The sequence below is a fragment of the Paroedura picta genome, chromosome 18 (genome assembly GCF_049243985.1).
Source record: "Paroedura picta isolate Pp20150507F chromosome 18, Ppicta_v3.0, whole genome shotgun sequence".
NCBI classification, from domain to species: Eukaryota; Metazoa; Chordata; class Lepidosauria; order Squamata; family Gekkonidae; genus Paroedura; species Paroedura picta.
In genome coordinates, this window is record NC_135386.1 from 4,216,469 (window position 1) to 4,242,024 (window position 25,556).

Sequence of the window (25,556 nt, forward strand, 5' to 3'; positions counted from 1 at the left end):
CAAACTAGAATGCTGGAGGAGATAATTTGAAAATCATCAGGAAGTTCCGGTCTATCCTCTGATGCCCCCTGCAGGACACCCTTTATATTCTGCTCAGTTCTGCACACTGGAGATTTTGCATATTCCACAAAGAATTCACCCAAAAAACAGCTGAGAAGGGACGCAGACTCAGATCTTTCTTCATACAGGGAGTGCAGGTCCATGTATGACCCCCACCATTTTATCTTCACAACAGCCCTGTGAGGTCTGAGAAACGGAACAAATAGCTTCCAGTGGGTGTCCAGGCTAGGGAGACTGCCTGCCTCAGCTGGTTCTGCCCAGCACTAGAGTTGCCAGCCTCCAGGCGGGACCTGGGGATCCCCCGGAATCACAGCTCCTCTCCAGACGACAGAGATCAGCTCCCCTGGAGGGTGGACCCTGTGGACTCTGTCTTGCCCAGGCTCCTTCTCCAAATTTCCTAGCCCGCAGCTGGCGACCCTACCCCTCCATCCTCCTCTGATGGTCAGGGAGGACTGGACAATCCTACCCAGCACTGGTCAGCTGGGCAGTGAGGAAAAATTGCTGGCAGCCTGACCTACCTTGCAGGGTTGTGAGGAAGAAGTAGGGGAAGAATCACATCCACTGGCTCTTTGGAGGAAAGGCAGGTTCCAAACCAGAAAGAGGACAAGCTGCCTCTAGCTTCATCGGAGGGATTGTGCAGATGTCCAGGGGCTGCAGAAGACGGGGTTTTTCCTCCGCCGAAGAGCTGAAGCAAATTGCAAATGGGTTGAAAAGGGAATGAAATGGAGAGGAAAAGGAGGAGAGATGGAGAGACGAGGAGCCAAAGAGCCTGGCAAACTCCGGGGACAGTTAATGGAGAAGGGAAAAGTCGGTTAATTACCTGCTGGAAACTGATCCGCTTCAAAATGAATTTTTAATGGCAAAATAATGCACTTTCCTAGCAAAGGTACATTAAAAAATAGCAACGCAGGAGAGGGCAGGAGAGGCCTGAGCTTGTTGGCATCGTGCCAGCTGGGCTGCAGAGAAGAAGGACAAACTAGGCGCTAGTTTAACTGGAGGAAGGGAACGGGACACGGCGTTTGCCACCAGCTGACTTCGGTCGGCTGCAGAGATGGCTGCTCACCTTGACGGACTTTAACGGGGTTCCGAGAAATTCATGGCAAAGAGATCCACTGGGGGCTGTGATTGCTAAGTGAGACATTCAGGTTGAAAGGTAGCGGATCTGCATCTCAGCTACACGGGAGCAAGCAGCAAGGACAGGCGTTGGCCTCTAAGATCCAGGGTGTCAGGTTGACCACTGTGGCAGAATAGTTGCCCGCCTACATCAGGATAGCCAGCATGGGCCCCCAGGAGCAGCCGTTTTGTGATTGGCCACAAAAGATGGCGGCCATGGGAAGAAAGGCCAGCCACAAAATGGCTGCAGCAGGAGGTAAAGCTAATTATTAAATAGCTGCCAGGGAGGAAAAGCTAATCAAAATGTGGCAGGCATTCTGTGACTGGCTTTCCTCCTAAGGCAGCCATTTTGTGATTGGAATTTCATCCCATGGCAGCCATTTTGTGGCTTGCTATACCTCCCATGTTGGCCATTAGTTGATTGGCTTTACCTCCAGGGACCCCTTGGCTACATGAACCCTTCCTCTAATTCAGGGGTAGTCAAACTGCGGCCCTCCAGATGTCCATGGACTACAATTCCCAGGGGCCCCTGCCAGCATTCGCTGGCAGGGGCTCCTGGGAATTGTAGTCCATGGACATCTGGAGGGCCGCAGTTTGACTACCCCTGCTCTAACTCATCTGGGTCCTTCTTAAGCTTTCCACTGTTAACAAATCATGCTTTCTTCATAGCCATATACCACAGTACGTGTCCTGCTTCTCTTGGCTTCCCAAAACAAGGTCCAGATATTCCCCAGATGCTCCAACCTCAGGGGAGAATTCCCAGGAACATTTCATGCCTGTTCTTCACACCACAGGTCCTCTGGTTTCAACCACTGGCAACAGGCCGGGGATGCTCAACGTAGTTCGGGAGTGAAAACGCAACGGCATTTAACACTTGGCAGCGTCTGCATGTCCTGGCTGCGTTTGACGGCTGACGTTCAGTGGAACGGACAGCGGTTGACAGAAGACGAGGTTTCTGATTTAAACGCCTGCCACAATCAAGAGAAGCCAACAACTCTCAAGCGTGTGGCTTTGGCAATTAAGATTACACTTTTTTGGGGGTGGGTGGGTGAGGGGGAGAGATACATTTCTAAAAGAAGATAAATAGGGAGGGGGAGATAATATTCAGCCCTAGAATCCAGTTTTTAGATCAGTCCTTACCTATTGGAGAAGACCAATAAAATCAGAGTCCAGTAGCCCCTTTAAGGCCAACAAAGATTTATTCAGGGCGTGGGCTTTCTTGGTCAGACTATGAAGAAAGCTCACGCCTTGAATAAATCTTTGTTGGTCTTAAAGGGGCTACTGGACTCTGATTTTATTGTGCTCCTTCAGACCAACACGGCTACCCACTTGAATCTATATTGAAGAAGAGTTGGTTTTCATACCCCGCTTTTCTCTGCCAGAAGGAGTCTCAAAGCGGCTCACAATCGCCTTCCCTCCCTCTCCTCACAACACGGCATCCTGTGAGGGAGGGGAGGCTGAGAGAACTCCGAGTGGGACCGCTCTGTGAGAACAGCACTATCAGGCCTGTGACTAGCTGCATGTGGAGGGGGAGCAGAGCACCGAGCCCAGCTCACCAGATTAGAACCTGCTGTTCTTCACCGCTACCCCCACACGGCCTCCCTCGTGGCTGACATCTCTGTAATAACTCTTTTAGGTTCTCTGACACCGTCGTTCATCTTTTATGGATGGAGAGTTGGGAGCGGTCCCTCTCTGCCCCTCTTCTCCCCCCCCCGCCCGCCCCCCCACAAGCGCATTTTTTTTAAAAAATGGCTCCATCAAAGAGATCTATGAAAGCCTCAGCTCTCCGCCGAAAAACCATCTATTTAAAGTTTACACACCCGGCTACTCTCTGGAAGATGTATTAACGGGAAATTGCTGGAGGGACCGCCCCCCCCCCTCCCGGCTTTGCACGGAAGGCACTGTGCAAACATGTTCCCATCAAAGTTTAATGCTCCCCCGTTAACAAAATATAATGTCCCCTCATCACTCTTCTTTTCCTTTCCACTTTAAACGGTGCAGAGAACTGGCTATTCAGACGCAGCCTCAGACTGACATCGGGGGGGGGGGGGTGTCGCGGGGAGGGGGGGGCGACGGGACAATATTAAACATCATGAGTCTGCCAGGCAGATGTTGGAGCTGCCTGGACACCTTACCCACCAGCTAGGGCTGCCATGTCATCCCTGGCCACCGGCGGGGGTTGAAGGTTGCCAGATACTGTCTGGTCAATTCCGGGAGATTTTGGGAGGGTGCCTGGGGAGGGCAAGGGCCTGAAAGTGGTACGGAGCCACAGAGTCCCCCCTCCAAAGCATCCGTTTCCTCCGGTGAGCTGATCTCCGCAGTCTGGAGGTGAGCTGTAATTCTGGGGGATCCCCAGGCCCCACCTGGAGGTTGGCACCCCTAGCCAGCAGCACACGCCTCTCCCACACAACGTGGCCGGAGTTCGTGGCGAGCCTGTTTGCTGGTGACCACATCTCAGCCGACAGCTGTGATCTTTTGTGAGCAGCTCTCCGGATCTCTTGGCTTGAGTGAACAATTGGGCAGTTTTTGCAAGGTAAAAGGTCAGGGGGCCACCCTTCAGAGCAGCCATTTCCCCCCAGGGAATTTTAACGGTGTTTCCCCTCTTAGTAAAGAAGAAGAGGAAGAAATGGGGTTTATAGCTTGCTTTTCATTACCCGAAGGAGTCCTAAAGTGGCTTGCAAACCCCTTTTCCTTTCCTCTCCCCACAACAGACACCCTGTGAGGTCGGTGGGGCGGAGAGAGCCCCATCAGAACTGTTCTGCAAGGACTGCTTTAAGGGAACTGGCTCAAGGTCACTCCGCTGGCTGCGTGTGAAGGAGTGGGGACTCAAGCCCGGTTCTCTGGATTAGAGTCTGCTGCCCTTAAACCACTACGCCATTTTGGGATTTAAATCTAGAAGATGCATTGTCAATCAAAACGGCACAGAACTGCAAAGAAATTTCAGCAGGGTATAATTTTAGGGAGCAAGAGAGCTTAAGTCATGGACCGTAGTCTGACACACTTTTAAGGTTACCAGCCTACAGGCATGGCCTGGAGATCACCTGGAATTTCAACTGCTTTTCCAGACAACAGAGATTACCCTGGAGGGAAAAAAGACTTTGCAGGAGGGTGCTTCCTATGGGATTATACCCTGATGAGGTCCCAGCATTGGCAACCCTGTTGTCCTATTTCCATGTAGACAAAGGGAGTCACGAATCATCGGAGTTTATCAGAATGCTGGTCCAAATACTAGTTAGCCCAAACTCACAGCTTCAAGTCCAAGGGGAGACTCCAAAGAACAGATCTTAAACAGGCCCAAGACCATAGCCCCAGTTCAAAACCCAGGCTGCAAGGTCAGCAACTAACTCATTGCTTCCAGGCAGCCCCTCCCTTGCTGGCTACTTTTAGCAACCCATTCAGCACCTGACAGCCACCTCAGTCCTGCTCCTGCAAACACTCCTCCTCATTGCTGACATGGAACTGGTGCTGTGCTCCCAGTCTGGCACTGCAGCCTCCTAGTCTCCCTTCTACGCTGTTCCTGCAGCTCTGGTGATGGGGAGGTGAGCTGGCCACCTGCTGGCTCTCTGTTGCCCACTCCGGACTGGGGGGCTGAGGGGCCATTGTACTGGTGCCTGGCTATGAATCCATGTCTCTCCTGCAGCATCTCTGTTACTGGCTGTGGGTTTGGATCAGGCCTTCTGGCTGCCACTTGGCTCCCTTGCAGCTGATGTCCCCCAATGTTTCTCTGTCAAACACTGAAGAATAGGCCACTTGCACAACCAAAACCAAAGCTTGGAGAAATACCGGTGCTTCTCCAGAGGTCACTTTGCTTGATTTTAGGCTAACAAGGAAGGTGAGTCTGCTGATAAACAATCCAGAGTCCTCGACAGCTTGAGTCCCACTGAATCATGCTCTCCACCCTCCCCTGGTCTCCTGCCCACCGTTTTCAGTGTGTTTCCAGATAGCATCAATGAGTTTGAGAGAGAACAGGAAAGATTAATGGTCCTTGGTCTCCACAGACACGGAAACGAGGCTGTTCCAGGATTTTAACTTTCCCACCTTCCCCGGTGCTGATTGGGCACGTTGAATCTTTGAAGAGGTGGCTTTTATGTGCAGCGTGGAATCCAGGGAGCTTCGAGGAAGAGTCCAGAAAAGAGGTTATTCTGTTGGGCTTCCCTGGCAGGGGCGTGGCAGTCTCTCTGATCCAGCTCCTCTGAGAATCGGTGGCCACTTGGAGCAGGGGTGGCCAAACCGATGGCCCGTGGACCACGGTTCCCATGAGCCCTTGCCAAGGTGGCAGGGCTGATGGGAATTGTAGTCCACAGATACAGTTTTGCCATATGTCGTCTGCAAGTCACCCCTGCTGGCAACTGGGAGTAGGTGAAAAGAGCTCTCCATGGTGCTGAAGTCCCACACCCTTCTATGGGAAGCTCAAAGAACACAAGATGGTCCACTAGTTCAGCATCCAAGAGACAGACAAGAAACAGAATATCTAGCTCAAGACCTTCCCCTCCTAGCTCTGGTCTTCAGCATCTCAGGATGGAGGCTCCTTGTGGTTACCATGACTAGAACTCAACTAAGTTCAGAAGCTAAGCAGGGTCTACCCAGAACTGCAGTATCAGGATGCTCCCTTCAGCCCTAACGGCCCTGTCAAATCCAGGAAAGGACCGGATGCCCCATCGTGTCCATCACGAACAGCTCGCTTGCTCTAATTGCCTGTCCAGCCGGGGAGTTGTCGGAACTGACAGTGCGAACGCCGGCAATGTTATTCTCGGATTAGCCTCCGGGGCGGAATTTGCAGCCTTATGAATGTCCAGCTTGGTGCAAGAGCCAGCATCTCTGCGCCGCACAGTCCAGAAAGTAGGTTGCTGAGGTCAGGCAGAAAAGGCCTCGTTTCAAGCTCCCCTTCAGATTTTCGGTTTCCGGAGGCCCTCTTGCACCCTGATAAAGGCCTTCTGGTTCTGATTCCTCTTGGGGTTAAAGAGGCTGGCACGTTTCGGGAGGTGGAGAGCATCTTGACGGAACAGGCAGACCAGCCCTGCTTTCCCTTTCTGGGCGGCAGATGATCAATCCTGCGTCCCTTTATTGACGCCTTGAATATTATCGTCCGACCAGATGCCGATCAGGAGCACAGAATGATCCCCAAAGGTGCCTTTCCCGTCTCCCCATGCCAGGAATTCTCAGTCACTCTCTCTTTCTGGGTAATTGCCGGGGTCGGCGAGGTGGCGATCAAAGTCATGTTCCCCTGCCAGGAAGGGATGCAAAATGATGTACTGGAAATGGTTCGTTGACTATAAATAGGATTCCTTTTTAGGTTGAGCGATGCTCTCCGTCTACCTGGTGGGGCCCTTGACGGCTCTAGGGGAGGCTGTGGTTCAGTGGGAAGGCATCTACTTAGCAGGGCAGAAGGTCCCAGGTTCTAGCCCCAGCAACTCCAGCTGAAAGGATCAGAAGGAATGGGAAAGATCTTGATTCTGGTTCAGTGACAGAGCCTCGGCTTGGCATGCAGAATGTCCCCGTTTCCATACCTGGCTCTCCAGCTAAAAGAATCTGGCAATAATTGATGGGCAAGATCTTAACTCGAGATCCTGGCTTGGTGGTAGAGCCTTTGCTTGGCATGCAGAAGGTCCCAGGTTCAATCCCCAGCATCTCCAGCTAAAAGGGTCTGGTAGCAGATGATGGGAAAGACCTTTTGATTCTAGCCTGAGACTCTGACCCTCAGCTTCGAAACAGCATGCACCATACCAACCTTGATAGACAAAGGGTCTTGCTTAGTATAAGCTTTGCCCCTGAGCCAGGGCCCCAGATCAAGGCCTTCCCCATCCCCTCCTGCCTGGTCCTTTAACTGGGGATGCTGGGGATTGAACCTGGGACTTTCCACCTGCCAAGCAGAGGCTCTGCCCCTGAGCCAGGGCCCCAGATCAAGGCCTTCCCCATCCCCTCCTGCCTGGTCCTTTAACTGGGGATGCCGGGGATTGAACCTGGGACCTTCTGCCTGCCAAGCAGAGGCTCTGCCCCTGAGCCAGGGTCCCAGATCAAGGCTTTTCCCATCCCCTCCTGCCTGGTCCTTTAACTGGAGATGCCGGGGATTGAACCTGGGACCTCCTGCCTGCCAAGCAGAGGCTCTGCCCCTGAGCCAGGGTCCCAGATCAAGGCCTTCCCCATCCCCTCCTGCCTGGTCCTTTAACTGGGGATGCCGGGGATTGAACCTGGGACCTTCTGCCTGCCAAGCAGAAGCTCTGCCCCTGAGCCAGGGTCCCAGATCAAGGCTTTTCCCATCCCCTCCTGCCTGGTCCTTTAACTGGAGATGCCGGGGATTGAACCTGGGACCTTCTGCCTGCCAAGCAGAGGCTCTGCCCCTGAGCCAGGGTCCCAGATCAAGGTTTATGATTTTTTCCCCATATTTCATTTGTGATGCGTATGCAGCCTGCATTTTGTTTTTACTGTTTTATTCTGTTTCCATTCCCAGAATGCTGCCCTGAAACGTATTCATCCTTGCCACAGTAAAAAAAACATTTTTTTTTTGCAATGCTCTAACTTATTATCACCTGATTTGATGGTATCTCATTGTTTGCAATTATTTATGTTTCTTCACTGCCTCAGAACCTTTTGGAGATACAGAAATCCATGCAATAAATAATACATTTAAGCAAAGCTGGAATGAATCACCAATAGGACTCAGGCATCGGTATTTTTTTTTAATGTGAAGAGAAAAAGTTTTGGTCTGGCTAAAACGTTCTTAAAACAACCTTGAGACTTCAAACTTTCCCACGTTATTTTCCTTTTGATGCCGCAGGGGAGGGTTTTTTGGGCTCGTTACAGGCTGTAGGCAATCAGGGATCACGTTAGGGAACCAGAATGTATTTGGGTGTATGGTAACATGGAAATAAGAACAACATTTCTGGTTCTTGTTCCACATGGGAGAAGGATTTTGCCCTCATTTTTGCAGCTCCTTCAATGATCATCCAGATTGCAAAGCAATTGTAACCGAAACCCTCTTTCCCCTTAGCCCTGACATGACAGGAAAGCCAATTTCAGCTTCTTAATTTCAAGAAAGAGAGAAAGCAGCAGGGTATAGCTGACCTCAGATTTCAAAATCTAAACATAGTCAGTACTGGGAAGAAAGACCCCCAAAGAAGTCTCTGCAGAGGAAAGCCATGGCCAACCACCTCTGCTTCTCCCTTGTCCTTGAAAGCCCCTTGCTGGGAGAAGCTAAATAGGGCTAGAACTGGGCTGGGAGACCACCAAGGAAGGCTCTGTAGAGGAAAATGGCCCACCACCTCTGCTTCTCCCTTGTCCTTGAAAGCCCCTTGCTGGGAGAAGCTAAGCAGAAGCTAAGTAGTTGGATGGAAGACCACCAAGGAAGGCTCTGCAGGGGAAGGCCATGGCTTCTCCCTAGACCTTGGAAGACCATCGCCACTGTTGGTTGTGGCTTATGAGCACTTCATCCACATGTAGATGTTCAAAGCCACAGGACTGGGCATGCAACTCCATTCTCGGTCGTTCAAATCAGCTTGTTTACTTAAGGATAAGCCCTACCAAATCCAGCTGGATCTATTCGCTCGTGAGCACACTTAAGTTTGCATTCTCACTCGTGGCAAGATCCTAATTTTTTTTGGCCTAACCGAAACGGGGTTCGTCTCCATCCAGCCTTGGAGATTCGACGCCCCCTTCATTCCCCCGCTTTGTTTACTCCTCCCCATCTCTGCCCCTGGAAACTCAGCGGTGACGTTTCAACAGAGTCCGGGGGAGAGCTCGCCTTGCCTTGACTTGAAGGGAAACCGTCGTTTAATCAATTACAATGTGATATCTTGTATTCCTGGGCAGAGCGAGATTAAGGCGGGTGGCAGACTCCCGGCGCACAGAAAGAATCTGACGCATGTGTGCATTACGGCCTCATTAGTAAACATGACCGGCTCCTCCAGAGCCATTCAACCCTTCCTGAGCACAGTTTCACTGATTCTGTTCCAAGTGCTTTAGACCTCATTGAACAGCGCCGAAATCAATTGAAATGCATGGAAGTACGGGACGGCCATTAAAAGAACACACAAACCGGGATTGCCTGCAGAACTTTCCCTTTACTTACCTCTAACATCGAGGAGGGCTTTTAAAGAAAATATTGTTTATATTGTTTCCCATTCGCCTTGCTCGCAGGGACTCCAAGGAGGCTGAGTGGGTAGAACTGGCAAATGGGACATTCCTATAACCAAATATTATGGTTTTAGGAGTCTGGGAGCACCAGAGAAAATGGAAGCATCGCGGAAGTATTCACATGGTGTGTTGACAGGAATGACATAAATTGGTTCCTACTTCCAACAAGAAATACGGAGCAGCAGAAGCCACCGTCCCCATAAGAACATCATTAGAGCACTGCCTGATTGGTCAAGTCCATCCAGTCCAGCCTCCTGCCTCACACAGGGGCCAGCCAGTTCTTCTGGAGGACCAACAACAGGGCAGAGAGGCCGAGGCCTTCATGAGAACATCAGGAGAGCCCTGCTGGATCAGTGCAGTGGTCTATCTAGTCCAGCATCCCGTCTACACGGTGGCCAACCAGTTCTTCTGGAGGGCCAACCCACAGGACATAGAGGCCTTCATGAGAACATCAGGAGAGCCCTGCTGGATCAACCAGTGTTCCATCTAGTCCAGCATCCCGTCTCACACAGGGGCCTGATGTTCTTCTATTCTCATTCTAACATCTAACTCTACGGAACATACGCTCCCACGGTGTGTCTAAATAACAATGAAATCAGGATGTCCATGGACTACAATTCCCATGAGCCCCTGCCGGCTGGCAGGGGCTCATGGGAATTGTAGTCCATGGGCATCTGGAGGACCACAGGTTGACTACCCCTGCCCTAGACTCCACCTGCCTAAGTCACTGCTTTCTCCAGGAGAACTGTCCGATGTGACCCTTCAAGATCTCCAGGTCTCCCCTGGAGGCCGGCCCCTTAACCCGATTCCCCCCAGAGCATCTTTCTTTGATCGTCGCAAAGGCAGAGCGACGGACGGATGTCTCCCCTCCGAGCTTTTTATTTTATTTATTTTTTTGTTTGTTTTTTTAATTTCAAAAGTGCCTCCTTCCATCTATGTCTTCGTTGAAGGCTCCGGCTAATTCCGGAGAGCTGCTGGGTGGCGGGCGGGCAATCAATACGTTGTTAAATGAATTAAGTCTGCCGGAGGAGAAGCTGGCACCGTGTAGAGCTCGCCAGCCAAGGGGGGAGCCCCGGAGAGTCCCCCCCCCTCTTCCGCACCGCTCCAGCCTGAGCCGTGGCTACTGCAGACACAGCTTGGCAGATCTCTCTCTCCCCTGGCCCCCAAGCTGGAGGGAGCTGGAAATGGGGCCTGGTTATTAAACAGGCTGGCAGAATGCAGCTGCTGCTGCTGGTGGTTTTGAGCAGGACATACTCATGACGCCTCCCTCCATCTTGTTCCTTCCTTGGCCACGGAGGTTAATGTTAGAACAATGCCGATATCGTCATCAGGAAAGTTCCCTTCCGGCTAAAACTCCCCAGAGCACAGAAATACGGGCAGCAAAAGTGTAGTCCGTGCTTTTGGAAGGCTGGGCGTTCCTCTGTGGCCTTCTCTGGGGTTGCCAACCTCCAGGGAGGGAGACCGGCCCATCGAAGGAGATGACACTGGTTATTCGTTGTCGGCTCGATTTCAAGTGATACGGGGGCAGAAATCTCCAGCTGCCACCTGGAGGTTGAAAAACACTGAAAAACGAGGACCGGTTATAAAACACATTTTCACGTTGATTTCCTCAGGGGCATAACCACCAAGTTATAGAGGTTTGATCAACACTGAGGTCGCCTGACGGTCGGTCAGCGTTTTACATCTTCTATGCTGCATACACTCGTCTGACAGGCCACGTCTTCTGCCTCCCCCTGGAGGTTGGCAACCCGATCGGAACCGGATCAAGGGAGTGTAAATGATTAAATTCAATTTGGAAGGGGTGGGGGGGATTCTCATGAAACCTGCATGCTGGCATAGTTAGGAAAGTGCTCCAGGCCAGGGGTAGTCAACCTGTGGTCCTCCAGATGTCCATGGACTACGTCCCATGAGCCCCTGCCAGTGTTTGCTGGCAGGGGCTCATGGGAATTGTAGTCCATGGGCATCTGGAGGACCACAGGTTGACTACCCCTGCTCCAGGCGATATCACACACACAAAGATTCTTGTTTTTATAATGCGCAGAGGGAGGAATATTAGGAGGGTGGAAGCCTGGTTATGAAACACCACCTTCCCCTATCCAGGCTTACGTGTGCGTTCTGCCTTTCCCAATCCTATTTTTTTAGTTTCCTGTGCTTCCCTTCCTCCACACGGGGATGCTATTGTGTGCTCTTGGGGGGGGTCCCTTTATGGCTTTTTCAAGGGCAGGTTACAGTTCTATAAAAACCGAGATGATTCACGGAGGCCGGGCAAAAGGGAATGGTTAATCGATTTGCATTTGGCCGTGGTTCAGAAACAGCGGAGGCAGGAAATGAGGTGGCTCTGAAACATGATATTTCCCTCCCCGCCCCTCCATGGGTAAAAATTCATTTGCTGGCTACCGGCTGATAAAACTTGATCTCGTTCATGGCTCGGCGTTGGAGCCCTGAATCCCAGAGGTGGCCCTTGGGGAAAGCTATTTGCTGTTTTAGAAATGTCTTTGAGAAAACCCAGCTTTACTAAGAGGGCATTGGGTAATAGATAGAGTGCTTTCCCCCTGCTCCAAAAATTACCCAGTAGGCATTATGGCTGAAAATAAATTTGCCCCTGTGACGCTGGTGCTTAAACCGAATCCATTATGCGTAGAATAGACCAGGCAGGCCGGTGGAAAGTGGGCATGAGTATCTATTACAGGGGTAGTCAAACTGCGGCCCTCCAGATGTCCATGGACCACAATTCCCAGAAGCCCCTGCCAGCAAATGCTGGCAGGGGCTTCTGGGAATTGTAGTCCATGGACATCTGGAGGGCCGCAGTTTGACTACTCCTGATCTATTATTTGGGCCCTTGGTTTCACGGCAGGCCCAGGTTACTCTGATCTCATCCGAATGGGGGAGCGGCACATGATCGGCCCCGATTCGTACTTGGATGGGAGAGCGGCGGAGGTAGGCAAGGACCCACCACCTCTGAACGTCTCTGGCCTCCATCAACTGCGAGGAAGTCCAAGCTTCGCCAAGGGAACGGAAAGGAAACGTTGCAGTCCTTTCCTTTGTGTGTTCTTGAACTGATGCATTCAAAAAAAAAAAAATGAATGCATCTCTTGGTCGAATGTTTTAGAAATCTGTCTCGCTGGTATGGATAGGAGTACAATTAACTCACTCTTAGCTTAGGCCTTTTTTTAGCCCGGCTCATTGCACAAAGGGGCCAGTCCAACTGCAGGGGCCCCGGGGACTGAGAAGAGCTCCCCAAAAGGCCATGGCCAGAGAAAGGTTGTGAACAGCTGGTCTAAGGCAGCCGACCGGCCTTCGGATTTAATAAAACCTTGTCTTATTCTGGGGCAGCCGGGAAAAGGGCTACTTGCACGGCCGGACCTGCAGTCCTCTCTAGCAAGTTTCACCAGCAGCTGGGAGGGGGAGCTGCCCGCTCTAAGAAGATCCCAGGATAGCTGCAGCCGGAGCCTGCTCTTCCGTCTCACAGCCCATTAGCAGGTGAATAGATCCTGGCGATCGTTCAGGAACATGTCGAGGCAGCAGATGTGGCCAATATCTCCAACCACGTGACGCTGTTCCAGGGACGCGCAGTTAAGCACTTTAATAAGGGGCTTTTGCTCCCCTCCAGGAAAAGGACGAGAGCAGCGGATGCAGCTTGGCAGTGAGACCTGCTCTCTTTCCGCGAGTCGGAACGGTTAGCGAGCGAAGAAATGTCTTTCCCCCCCCCCCTCCCCGCTTTCGCCCTCTGGACATCTCCCTTGGCCGAGCCGCCAAGACGCTGCGCTTAGCCTTCACCTTCCTGTCGAAATCAAGTTCGTTTCCCTCTGGGCCGGCTCCCAACCCCCTCCTCAAGGAGCAAGGTTTCTTAGCACCTGTGAGTTTTGGATTGACCACTGTTGGTTGAGGTGGTGGAAGAAGAAGAAGAAGAAGAAGGAGAAGGAGAAGGAGAAGGAGAAGGAGAAGGAGGAGGAGGAGGAGGAGGAGGAGGAGGAGAAGGAGAAGGAGAAGGAGAAGGAGAAGGAGAAGGAGAAGGAGAAGGAGAAGGAGAAGGAGAAGAAGGAGGAGGAGGAGGAGGAGGAGAAGGAGAAGGAGAAGGAGAAGGAGGAGAAGAAGAAGAAGAAGAAGAAGAAGAAGAAGAAGAAGAAGAAGAAGAAGAAGAAGAAGAAGAAGAAGAAGAAGAAGAAGAAGAAGAACTGGGTTTTTATACCTTGTTTTTCACGACCTGGCAGTCCCCGAGCAGCTTACCGACACCTTTCCCTTCCTCTCCCCATAATGGACAGAGAGAGCTCTGAGAGAACAGCCCTAAAAGAACAGGGACTGGCCCATGGTCACCCAGCAGCCTGCATGTGGAGGAGGAATGGGGAATCACACCTGGCTCTCCACATTAGAAGCCCCCCGCTTTTAATACATGTCATTTGGTGTTCCGAAACGTGGGGAGAATCTCTGACCCATCGCTAACCCAGCCTGTTTAGGATCCAAAGACACCCGACCACTGATCAGGGAAAGGATTGCCCAGAAGTCTCTCCAGACCTGCAGCACCTTTCCATTTGCAAAAGTAAATAGCTATTGATCTCCTGGGCTGTTGATGTAAAGAAGGGAACAGAGCATTGATCTTTGGAAAGAACAGGACAACCAGAATAAAGAAAGGCAATTGGCCTCTGGTGCTTCACGGAGACATCAGTCCTGATCCAGAGAGAGAAGCTGATGGATTGGGGGGGAAGGGTGGGAAACAGAGCCCCAGTTGGCAAGCTCCTTCTCTCCCTCCACCCAAAAAGTATTGCCCCACATTTCTGGGTGCTATAAACATCTGTCCACCGGCTCAAAACCGAGACATTAGTGGTGCTGTTGCAGCCCTGCATTTCTTTTTTTTGGGTGAGTTAACAGGCTCTTAATTTCACATGTTGTAGACTGAGCCAGGAGGAATAATTTCGAAGCAGTTGGCAGGCAGCCAAATGGCTAGAAAGTTCTCCCTTGGCTACGGAGGGACGCCGCTAGATGTTTTCCACATTTTGATTCCTCTCCGCACACTGAATGGTGGAATTACCTGGTTCTGTTTCCAAGCTAGGGTTGCTGGCTCTGGGTTGGGGGGGGGGGGTGGAGCCTGGGGAAGGTGGGGCTTGGGAAGGGGAGGAACCTCGGGGGGCATAACACCATAGAGCATACAAAGCAGCCATTTTCTCCAAGGTCACTAATCTTGGCCATCTGGAGATCAATTGCAATTGCGAGAATACTCCAGCTGCCACCCGGAGGTGGCCAACTCTTCCCTAAATGGGCTGTACAGGAAACTCTCACTTTCCCCCCTTCCCTTGGTGACAGAGCTGGGGGAGGGACATGAGGAATGTCATGGATATCACAATGTCCTTTCCACAGAAAACTCAGAGGTAACAAAGAGTAGCTCTAGAATCCCTGGAAGCTCTATGGTAAGCCCAAAAGCCAGGAAGCTTCTAATCAAAATATACTACCTACACATCTCCTCCTCCCATAGGATATTCTTCTTGTGCTGTTAAATCACGCGTGCTACATATCTTGCATATTCCAGCAGTACCAAGATGGTGACCACTGCAGATACTCTGAAATTTTGCTCCTTATGATTTTGCTTTAGTTCAGTCTAGTAGTGCAGTCTGGTGGAAGTCTTATCTCGAGGAAATGTGCAACTCGAAGAGGCCTTCCCCTGTCTGCTTTTATCTTCTGAGCTTCTGCAAGGAACCAGTGAAGTTTTAATTGGTTGGCAACCCCGCTCGTCCTCCTATGAACCGTTCCTGCATTTTCCATCTACAGAAACTTGGCCCCCGGACCCCAGGTGAGATTGGACTAGCCCAGAAAGCCATCAGACAACAAGGAGAAACTGGACGGATTGATTAGGCTCTGCAAACAGGACCAAATCACACACTCCTTTGACAGCCATCTCCCCTGACACTACAGTTTACTCACGAGTCAGTCCGCAAGGCTGTTTTCAGCCTCTTAAAGGCTCTTAAAACCTCAGCCAACAGAAATCCTGTCCAACAGGTTTGTAGTCTCTGCATCCAGCTTCACCATGGTAACAGTGGGAAGATAACCTTCTGCGTCCAAGGGAGATATAAAAACAAGAAGACAAGAACCGGAAAGCCAACGGGAAAAATGTATGGAAGGCCGCAGAGCACAACTGAGAGGATGCTGAGAGAGGAAAACTTTCAACAAACAAAGTGCTCAGTCAAAATGAGGAGCAACAACCCTTCAAAGAAAACAGACAGGTGTGGGGGACTTTTGGGGCAACTTACCAACAGATGACATGGCTGCTATGGAGGGAGAACTCTATGGCATTTTGCCCAACTGAGGTCTTTGTTCTCCCCAGGTTCCGTCCCCAAATCTCTGATGGAAAATGAATGGCGGAACCCATGGTATGGGTCAGTAATATACAGAGAAGGAGCACTTAATTAAGCAGAGTAGCACAGCCGGAACATACTGGGCTCATAACCTGATGGAGATGGAGTGGTGGGACGCCTGGTATGTCTCTGTGATATCCAGAAAAGTCAGCAGAGTGCTTAAATAAACCAGTGCAGGATGGCATTGCTTAAAAGAATAAGACAGTTTTATCAAGAAGAGAAACAATTTTGTATAGAAAGAAGAGAGAGAGAGAGAGAGCTAAATGACTAACTGTTATTTGCTTATTCTGTTAGTTTTGGAGGCAGGCAGGGAGGTCATACGCACAAAGGAGCAGGAAAACGCCAAATGAGCCAATCAGGACACTGGAAAGATTTTTGAAAACACCCCTCTTATACTCAGAAGAGCAGTGAGCGGGGGGCGGGGGAGAGGAAATAAGAGGCATTGTGATGCTGTGATGTCACTTCCAGCCTGAGCTTGGAAGCAATGTCACTGCATTGGCACGGCACTCTAGGACTCCCTCTAAACTCGGTGGTGAAGCCAGTTGAGTGGAATCCTAGAGCACTGCGCCCACACAATGACGTCGCTTCCGGGATCGTGCAGGAAGTGACATCACGGCATCAGAACACTGCTTGTGGGAACGCCCCTTTCTCTGAGACTTTCTGCCAGTTGTCAGCACAGAACAGGCAAAACCCCTAATCTCTGCATGGGATCACACTGCTGGGGGCTCACTTGAAAAATAAATAAAGAGAAGGCTCCAGGCATGAAATAGGCAAGGCCAGAAGCCATCCAAACCCAGACTGTAGGAGCTGTACCCAGGTAAGATTTGTGGCTGTAACATTTCAATCTATTTCAATTATTTTTCGGCCCAAATTCCCCTTCCACTCCAGATCACCTTGTTTCTGGTGCCCGCGGACCCTCCATTCGATTCAGGAGCCTGGAATAAAGCGTTTCTCCTGGCTGCATTGCTCAGCTTCCCCCGAACGTGCCCCCCCCAGTTTTATTTATTTATTCATGAAGAGGCTTTACGCTCCGTCTTCTCGGCACCAAAGACTTCCGAGATCTCATTATGACTCGGAGTTATAATTAGAATAAGTGCTGAGAATCCTCTAACTTTTAAGGGAAACGGTGTCACGTCTAATGCGAAAGGAGCTGTTCCAAGCTAGCAGGAAACCGGGAGGAAGAACTCGAAGCGTCGCCGGCAAAATGTGCTCAAATTAAAAAGCAAAACGCACAAACCCGCAAAACAGCCCTCAGATTGTTTCCGAGCACGCTAGACCCACTCTCGATGGGGGAGGAGAGTGGGAGGCTGTCCCCCAAACCGGCTTCGGTTCGGTGCCGCTCGGCACGAAATTCGATTTGCATTCCCTTGGCCTGAGATGGGAGGCGCAGGAAATTAACTTGAATTGATTTACGGGGCAGGTCGGAAAGGGAGACGCAGGCAGCTGCCACCTCTCCGTCAGTACAGAACACCTAGTGTGACCCGCAGGCAAAGGAAAGGCCGACCCCTCCGCATTGTCATTTAATTGACTGGAACCAAAGAGCTCCCTCGGTCTGAGCAGCCAACGCCAGGTGTTTCCCAGAGATAGGCCGTACTTGCAGGCAGTTCGTAGGGCTGCAGGTAACCCCGAGTCCTGGATCAGTGACACCATCTCCAGGCGAACAGGTTGAACAGAGGTGAAACACGCTTCTTCTGAGTCAGCTCCTCGGGCTGTCTATTTGGGCTGGCAGTGACTCTCCTGGTTCTTCGTTGAGGTCTTTCCTTTTGGTCTGTTCAACTGGAGATACCAGGGATTTAATCTCACGCCTTCTGCATGCCAGGCAGATACTCTAGCCCTGAGCCAGGGTCCCAGGTCAAGGTCTTTCCCATCACCTGTTGCCTGGTCCTTATAATGCGAGATGCCAGGGATTGAACTGGGGACTTCCTGCATGCCGAGCTTTCCACACCCCTAACGATCACATTAAATCGACAAACTCCCCAATCCTAGCCATAGCTATGTTAATCCTAACCCTAAACTGAGAACTGACCCTAATATAAATCCCTATTTTTTAAATATATGTTTCCATGTAATGTCAAAAATTATATATATCCCATTCTCATTCTGAACGCGACCACAAAGTCTTCCAAACCCCTAAGTAGCGCGTTAAACCTAAACTCTCCAACCCAAATGATTCTTAAACTAGCCCTGACCTCGGAATTTACCCTAATATAAACCCCCATCTTTATATGTATAAAATGTCAAAATTTATGTATACATCCGAGAATCATTCCAAACCATGGCACGGAATCTTCCATACCCATAACGTTTTTATTAAAACTACAAACTTTGCAACCCAAATGATACTCCAGCTAACCGTAACTTGAGAATTAACCCTAATATAAATCCCCAATTAAAAAATACTTCAATATCCCATTGTCTTTCCAAACTGCAACTATCACTCCCTCCTAAACTACAAATTCCCCCACTCACAGTATAGCTAATCTAACTTTATATCCTAACCCAAGAATTTACTGTAATATAAATCCTTCTTTTTTTTCACATCATAATAATGTCTACAAATATTTGTATAAGCCTTTCCTAACCCTGTCACTGCGTCTTCCCCAGATTTAATGTTCCCACGAAACCTATAAACTCATCAGACTGAACCATATGCAAACTGACGCTAACTCTAATCTCGGAATATACCCTTCTGTACATCTGTACTGTTTCCAATTTTAAATTGGAAAGATGTCCCTAAATCTTTCCCAGCCTAAATATTCCCATTAAACAAACAAACTCCCTAACTCAAACCATAATTATGCTAACCCTAACCCGAGAATTTACCCAAAAGTAAATCCATATTGTTTACACATATTTTCACATGTAAAAAAAAAAAATTCAGCAAATATTTGTATGCTACTTTGTAACATATAAAAACATTCAGCAAATATTTGTATACTACTTTGCCTTTCCTAACCATGTCACTGACTAATGCTCCTACTCAGCCTATAAACTCACCAACTCCTACTACAGCTAAGGTAACCCTAACCTCAGAATTTACCTTAATATAAATCCTCTTTCTTACATATTTTAACATGTAAAATAAGGTTAAAAGATATTTCTGCATCCCATGGCCTTCCCTAACCATGTCACTAAGTCTTCCCCAGCCCTTTCCAAGGTCCCCTCAAAAGATGGAGAATATCCTTGAAAGCTTAGCAAACCGTCAATAGCAGAAGCTAATTTCCAGGAAGCTCTGTTTTCCCGTCATTGAAAGTTTCTTGGAAATCAATGTTGTACCGGTATTATTTTCTCCACAAAAGCTCATTCTTTCACAGACCTTGAATGCTTTGCAAGCCTACTGACCAACACACAAAGGATCTCTTTTTTTAAAAACGGAGATGTGATAAAGCATTGATTGGAAGGAAATAGTTACTTGACGGGGACAATTGTGCTTTTGAACTACCGGATACTTCCCCCCCACACACACACACACATAGACACGCACACACCTTGAGGGTCACCCTCTGTTAATGCAGCCCACTTTACGCCCTAGAGCAGTGGTCCCCAACCTTTTGAACATCTTTCCCTGTATCTTTTAGAACAGGAATTCCCAACCTTTTTGAGCCTGTGGGCACCCTTAGAATTCTGACACAGGATTGCGACCTCAAAATGGCTGCCACAGAAGGCGGAGCCAACTGTACAAAAGGTCAGGGAGCAAAGCGATGTGTACTTGACGAACCACCCAATCTTGTCAGGTTTCAGGGGTCAGCCCTGGTTAGTATTTACATGGGAGACCCCCAAGGAATGTCAGGGTTGCTACACAGAGGCGGGCAATGGCCGACCATATCTGGACATCTTTTGCCCTGACATGGACGGCCCAGGCTAGCCCAATCTCGCCAGATTTGTTGATGCCCAAATATCGCTGGGAAATTCATCCATTGTACAAGAGGAGGGGGGGGGGAACATTGACTGAAGGAGGACTTCCTTTGCCAATGTCTCAATCTGCATCTTGTCTCTTTTCGCCCCCTGAATATCACCTGGCACCCACATCCTCTCCTCATGTTCCCTTACTTTGTTTTGTGTGTGTGTGTGTCCGTGTATGTGTGTGTTTGCTGCAAGGCAACTTATGTTCCCCATCCCTTTTCTCCTTCACGGAGGTTAATTGGTGGCTTTTAACATTTTTTTCCCCCCCAACTATGCAAACTCTTTTGACTGTTTTTAGACGCAGATTACTGTATCCGTGCTGTAATTAGCTTGTCGGCTTGTCGGCTTGTCAACAATCTGTTAATTTTATTTCGGCTCTGTTAATTTGGCTCCCTTTGGCAATTCCGCCGGAGCGGTCCTTTGATTTTGGTAGCGAGAGCTTGTTTGTCAAAGGAAGTCAAAATGATAGATCCGGGGCTTCCCCCCCCCTCCCATCCCCTCAAAAAACTTGAAACATGAATACCTGAAACATGCACTTTTTTTGTTTTGTTTTTTGGAACTAAACTGGAGATCCAAAAAGACATCAAACTAAATGAGGGTCAGCCAGGGTCCCTGCAAGTAAACAAGATTTGAAGCCTGTACAGTCTCTTTAGAGAGCCAGTTTGGTGTAGTGGTTAGGAGTGCAGACTTCTAATCTGGCATGCCAGGTTCGATTCTGCACTCCCCCACATGCAACCATTGGGCTCGCCACGGCACTGATAAAACTGTTCTGACCGAGCAGTAATATCAGGGCTCTCTCAGCCTCACCCACCTCACAGGGTGTCTGTTGTGGGGAGAGGAAAGGGAAGGCGACTGTAAGCCGCTTTGAGCCTCCTTCGGGTAGGGAAAAGCGGCATATAAGAACCAACTCTTCTTCTTCTTCTTCTTTAATGCTTTTGTGGGGGAAAAAAAGGTTTATTGGAAGCAGGAGGCCACCATTTTGGCAGTCTCCAGACGCCTAATGTTAAAATGGAGAAATTATTTTTTCCCCCTGCTGGATTTATGATTTTAGCATCTATCGGGGGAAATTCTGAAGGCGCCGTGAAACCGTCGACAGCCACAAGGGACCAAAAAAGCGCGAAAGCAAAACGCCGACTGTCACATCGGCTCGTCCTTTGTCGGCTGCATCATTTGCCGGCAAGAAATTTTGCACAAAGGCCGTCGGAGGCCGGGGAAGAGGCGCTGGCTTTGTTGGGGAAGTTGCAATCTTTCATTCAGAAGATAAGGAAAAGTCGCACAGTGGAGAAGCAGGGAGAGGTTGGGGCGACATAATTCAAAAGGGAGACAAGGCATTTGGCGGAAAACCGAATTGCCTCCCCGGCAATTGTCGGGATTGATTTTTTGGGGGGGGGGGACGCAGGCCAGTTTTGGACAGAGATGAGGCTCTCAATGGCCGAGCTTTTCCTTTTCAAATGCCCCTTTTTGTGCACGCCGGAGATGAATAGCAGCCCGAGCAGGGATGGGCAAACACGAGGCGGCCATCGCTCACGGCCCGGCCCAGGACAATGGGGCTTGTTTGTTGACTTTGTGTGAAGAAATCGATGGGCGCTGCAGAGAAATGAGACGCTCGTGGCAAACAAACATAACCGCCAGGCCTTCCGGAAGGCGAACAAAGGGAGACTGGGAAAGAGAGGAGCTGCTCAGAATCCCTGGCCCCAGAGAAGGGAAACCAGCCTCAGCCAGGGATTCTCTGCCCTGCCACCGGTCCGGTGGAACTCTCTTCCAGGAGGACGGAGGGCCCGGTGGGACCTGGGAGAGTTCCGCAGGGCCTGTGAGATGCAGCTGTTCCACCAGGCCTTTGGTTGAGGCCCGTGGACCAACAGCAAAACTGGCCTCCCTGCACAGAAATCATAAACAGCACAAACCGTTTTCATTAAATTTTAGCCATTGAAAGTCGGTTTCCCATCGCCTGCCTCGGTTGCCTGCTCAGCTCCTGAGGGCAGTTGAGATGGTCCGAGGCAGTGCTCAGCAAACCCAGGGCCGTTGGGGCAATGAGAGCTGATGTCAAGTGCAAAAGGAGAGTCCAAGTGGGTGGGTGGGTGGGTAGAGCAATTCTTTCCCGAGCAGACAAGGGAGGAAGGGAGGGAATGGGACAGAGGAGGGGAAGGAAGGACTCAGGGTGAAGGGAGGAAGGAGAATAGGACTCAGGGTTAAGGAAGGAAGCAAGCAAGCAAGCAAGGAAGGAAGGAAGGAAGGAAGGAATAAGACTCAGGGTGAAGGGAGGAAGGAGAATAGGACTCAGGGTGAAGGAAGCAGCAAGCAAGCAAGGAAGGGAAGGAGGGGAAGGAAGGAAGGAAGGAAGGAAGGAAGGAAGGAAGGAAGGAAGGAAGGAAGGAAGGAAGGAAGGAAGGAAGGAAGGAATTTGACATGCTCGCTTCAAGGGAAGCTGGGTTTTCAATCCATGGTAACACAGCAAACCAGAAAGGAATAAAATTCCTTTGGTACATTCTGCTGCAAGTCACCCCCCCCCTCCCCATTATCCACTCAAGTTCTGATCCAGGCTTTTATCTCTTGAATGGATGCATTCAAGAAGGCTCTCACCACGCAGCTCCTTTAATACTCGTATCTCGGATCCCATTAGCGACCCCGCACACCTCATTGTTTTGAATGTTGCCAGGGATCCCTGGAACGTCCTCAACAATCTCGGCTGCTTCCCGTGCCCCTTTGCTCGGGAACATAAATGCAAAATTTAGTCTCGGTTCTGCCTGGCAGTTTGATCCCTGGAGTCCCCCCTTCCAAGCATCCCTTTCCTCCAGGGGAATTGAATCTTTGTAGTCTGAAGAGGAGCTGTCATTCCAGGGGATCTCCAGGTCCCACCTGGAGGCTGGCATCCCTATATGCCTGGGGTGCTCTGCTCATTATACTCCCCTCGCCGGCTTCAACATTTGTCCCTGAATCCTTGAAAGGGACACCCAGCCTTGCCGGTATGCGACGCAATCCCTTTGTCAGAGGCAGTGGAACGTCTCTAGAGAAAAACCTCTTTCCGTCAACAGCTCTCCTGGGAAGGCAGACAAAGGACAGAAAGAGAAGCCGTTCCGAAAACGGCCCGGGAGCGACGCGCAGGTAGATGTCTCATTCAGAAGCAGAGCGCTTCCCATATGGCCTCGCTGCCCTCCTCTGCCTCCTCCGCTCAGCAAACGGGAAGGGAGGAAAGGTGGACTGAGATGATTTTATTCAATTAAAACTCGAGCCCGTTCAGCTAGACCATGAGAAGATAAGCAGGCAAAGTCAGGTGGGACGCCGAACCTTGCCCAGTCCCTGGTCTGGGTCTCGCCGTCATATCATTCGCCAACTGAACTTGCTGGGCAGGACGCTTCTTGGGTTGGGAAGAGAACGGGGCTACCTTGGGGTCCCCTGAGGACACGCGTGGTTGAAGGTGTAGGAACTGGTGTGATGGTGGCACCACCGTGCTTCACTGTGGGAATGGTGTTCTTGGGAAAGCTACCTACGTGCACCCGAACATTTTAGCAGCCTTGGTGAGGGAGGCCTACACTTGATCAACGGACCTCTCCTATCAGCTCCGTTTGAACTGATCTTGTGATCCATAGGGAACAAATTGGAATCTTAAAAAAAAATCTCATGGGCTGCTCTCTGCATTCTCCACGGCAGGCTTTCTCCACCGGGAAACCTGTCGCCATTTCAGGGCTCTCCAGGCCCTACCTGGAGGGTGGCAGCTCCCATCATGGTCACTAGGGCTCCCGGCTTGGAGTGGGGAAATACTTTGAGATTTTAAGGGCGGAGCCTGAGGAGGGCGGGGTTTGGAAAAGGAGGGGCTTCAGTGGGGCATGATGTCATAGGGTCCACCCTTCCGAGCGGCCATTTCCCCCAGGTAAATTCACCTCCATCACCAGGAGGTCGGCTGTATTCCCAGGAGATCCAAAGACAACCCCTGGAGCAGAGGTGGCCAAGCCGTGGCTCTCCAGATGTCCATGGACTACATTCCCCATGAGCCCCTGCCAGCATGTGCTGGCAGGGACTCATGGGAATTGTAGTCCACGGGCATCTGGAGAGCCACGGTTTGGCCACCCCTGCCCTGAAGGTCGTGAAGCACAAGAGCTGCAACCAGCTGAACATTCCTGTCGACAGCTAGACAGACAAAGATGTTTGGGTCGATTTACCCCGGCGGATATTTCGACATCCACGTGCCTCCCTGCGAAAAATATCTGATATCAATCTCGGCAAATCTCAGACGCTCCTTCCTCGGCAGCCTCGGCCCGGCTGTTTTTACCAGCACCCCGGTCCCATCCTTCATCCACAGACGCGTCCCTGTTTCCGAACGTAAACCATCGGTGGCATTATCGCCGGAGATGGAGAAGCGTTCGATCATCCCCGTGGCCCCATCTGTCAAGGAAAAGACGGCGCGCTTTCTGTTTGCCAACCCAAAGGTGAAATGGAAACTCCGAGGGTTCGGGAGAAAACCATGCCCATAATTCATTTCTGTTCCCCCTGGCTTCCCGCTCAGGTCTAACATATTTATATCTTTTCATCTATCTGTCATTCCCCAACCTCTCTCTCTTTCTCTCTCTCTCTCTCTCCTTCCTTCCTTCCTTCCTTCCTTCCCTCCCTTTGCCCTGAGTCCTATTCTCCTTCCTTCCTTCCTTCCTTCCTTCCTTCCTTCCTTCCTTCCTTCCTTCCTTCCTTCCTTCCTTCCTTCCTTCCTTCCTTCCTTCCTTCCTTCCTTCTCTCTCTTTGCTTTCTCATGCGGGCCCCTTTGAACTGTCTTCGCCACCTTGCCCGTTTCGTACCCCCCCTCCATTTCTCTTGCCATCCTCCTGGGAAGTATTTTCGGGGGCGTGGGGGTACTTTTAAAAGTCTGGCTGTCTTGACGCGCAGGCAGACATAGGCTGGGAAAGAAAGTCATTACCTCTTGCAAGGTAGAAACTTTAAATGAATACAAATCCATATTTGCCTCTTTGATTTATCCCTCTATTTCCGCCCTGATGTGTTCCGTCCATCATGTTTATGGCTCCTGCGGAGAATAGATGGGGACAGATGTCTGGCAGGATTGGGGCTGACGTCTTTTTCCCCCTTCCTTCCTGGCATTTTGGGCCTCTGTGATTACCGCAGGGGCCGAGGGAGATGCAAGCGAGGGAATGGAAGCTCAGAGGAAGCAGAGGCGGGCCTCCCCAAGTTGTGAATGGCTGCTTGACCCTGCCCAGGTTAGACTCCAGAGCTTGGGGTGAATTTCTACTGTCTGCTATGGGCTTCCGTGGCTGGGTAGAAAGGCCTGGTGGCAGCAGAAAGGGCCTTGTTGACTTGCATCTGAATGATGGCGACCCTGGAGGGCTCTCTCAGCCTCACCCACCCCACAGGGTGTCTGTTGTGGGGAGAGGAATGGGAAGGCAACTGTAAGCCACTCTGAGACTCCTTTGGGTAGGGAAAAGCGGCATATAAGAACCAACTCTTCTTCTTCTTCTTCTTCTTCTTCTTCTTCTTCTTCTTCTTCTTCTTCTTCTTCTTCTTCTTCTTCTTCTTCTTCTTCTTCTTCTTTCAAAGCAAGAGATGCTCAGAGGTGGTTGGCCAGTGCCTGCCCCTGTGCAGCAATCCTGGAGTTCCCTGGTGGTCTCCCACCCAAGTATTATCCCTGCGTAGCTTCTCTCAGCAAGGGGCTTCCAAGGCACGTGAGAAGCAGAGGTGGCTGGCCATTGCCTTCTTCTGCAGAGCCTTCCCTGGTGGTCTCTCATCCAAGTATTAGCCCTGCGTAGGGCTTTCAAGACAAGGGAGAAGCTGAGGTGGCTGGCCATTGCCTTCTTCTGCAGAGCCTTCCCTGGTGGTCTCTCATCCAAGTATTAGCCCTGCGTAGGGCTTTCAAGACAAGGGAGAAGCTGAGGTGGCTGGCCATTGCCTTCTTCTGCAGAGCCTTCCCTGGTGGTCTCTCATCCAAGTATTAGCCCTGCGTAGGGCTTTCAAGACAAGGGAGAAGCTGAGGTGGCTGGCCATTGCCTTCTTCTGCAGAGCCTTCCCTGG

At 50.6% G+C, this 25,556-nt stretch overlaps 1 long non-coding RNA gene across 1 annotated transcript in view; it reads right to left on the reverse strand.

Annotated features, from left to right (window-relative positions):
* Positions 1-584: 584 nt before the first annotated feature.
* Positions 585-25,556, reverse strand: part of LOC143827763 (uncharacterized) — a 129,867-nt gene continuing 104,895 nt past the window's right edge. The window contains exon 3 of the long non-coding RNA XR_013227405.1: positions 585-745. This is a non-coding gene — a long non-coding RNA (uncharacterized LOC143827763). The remainder of the gene's footprint in view (positions 746-25,556) is intronic.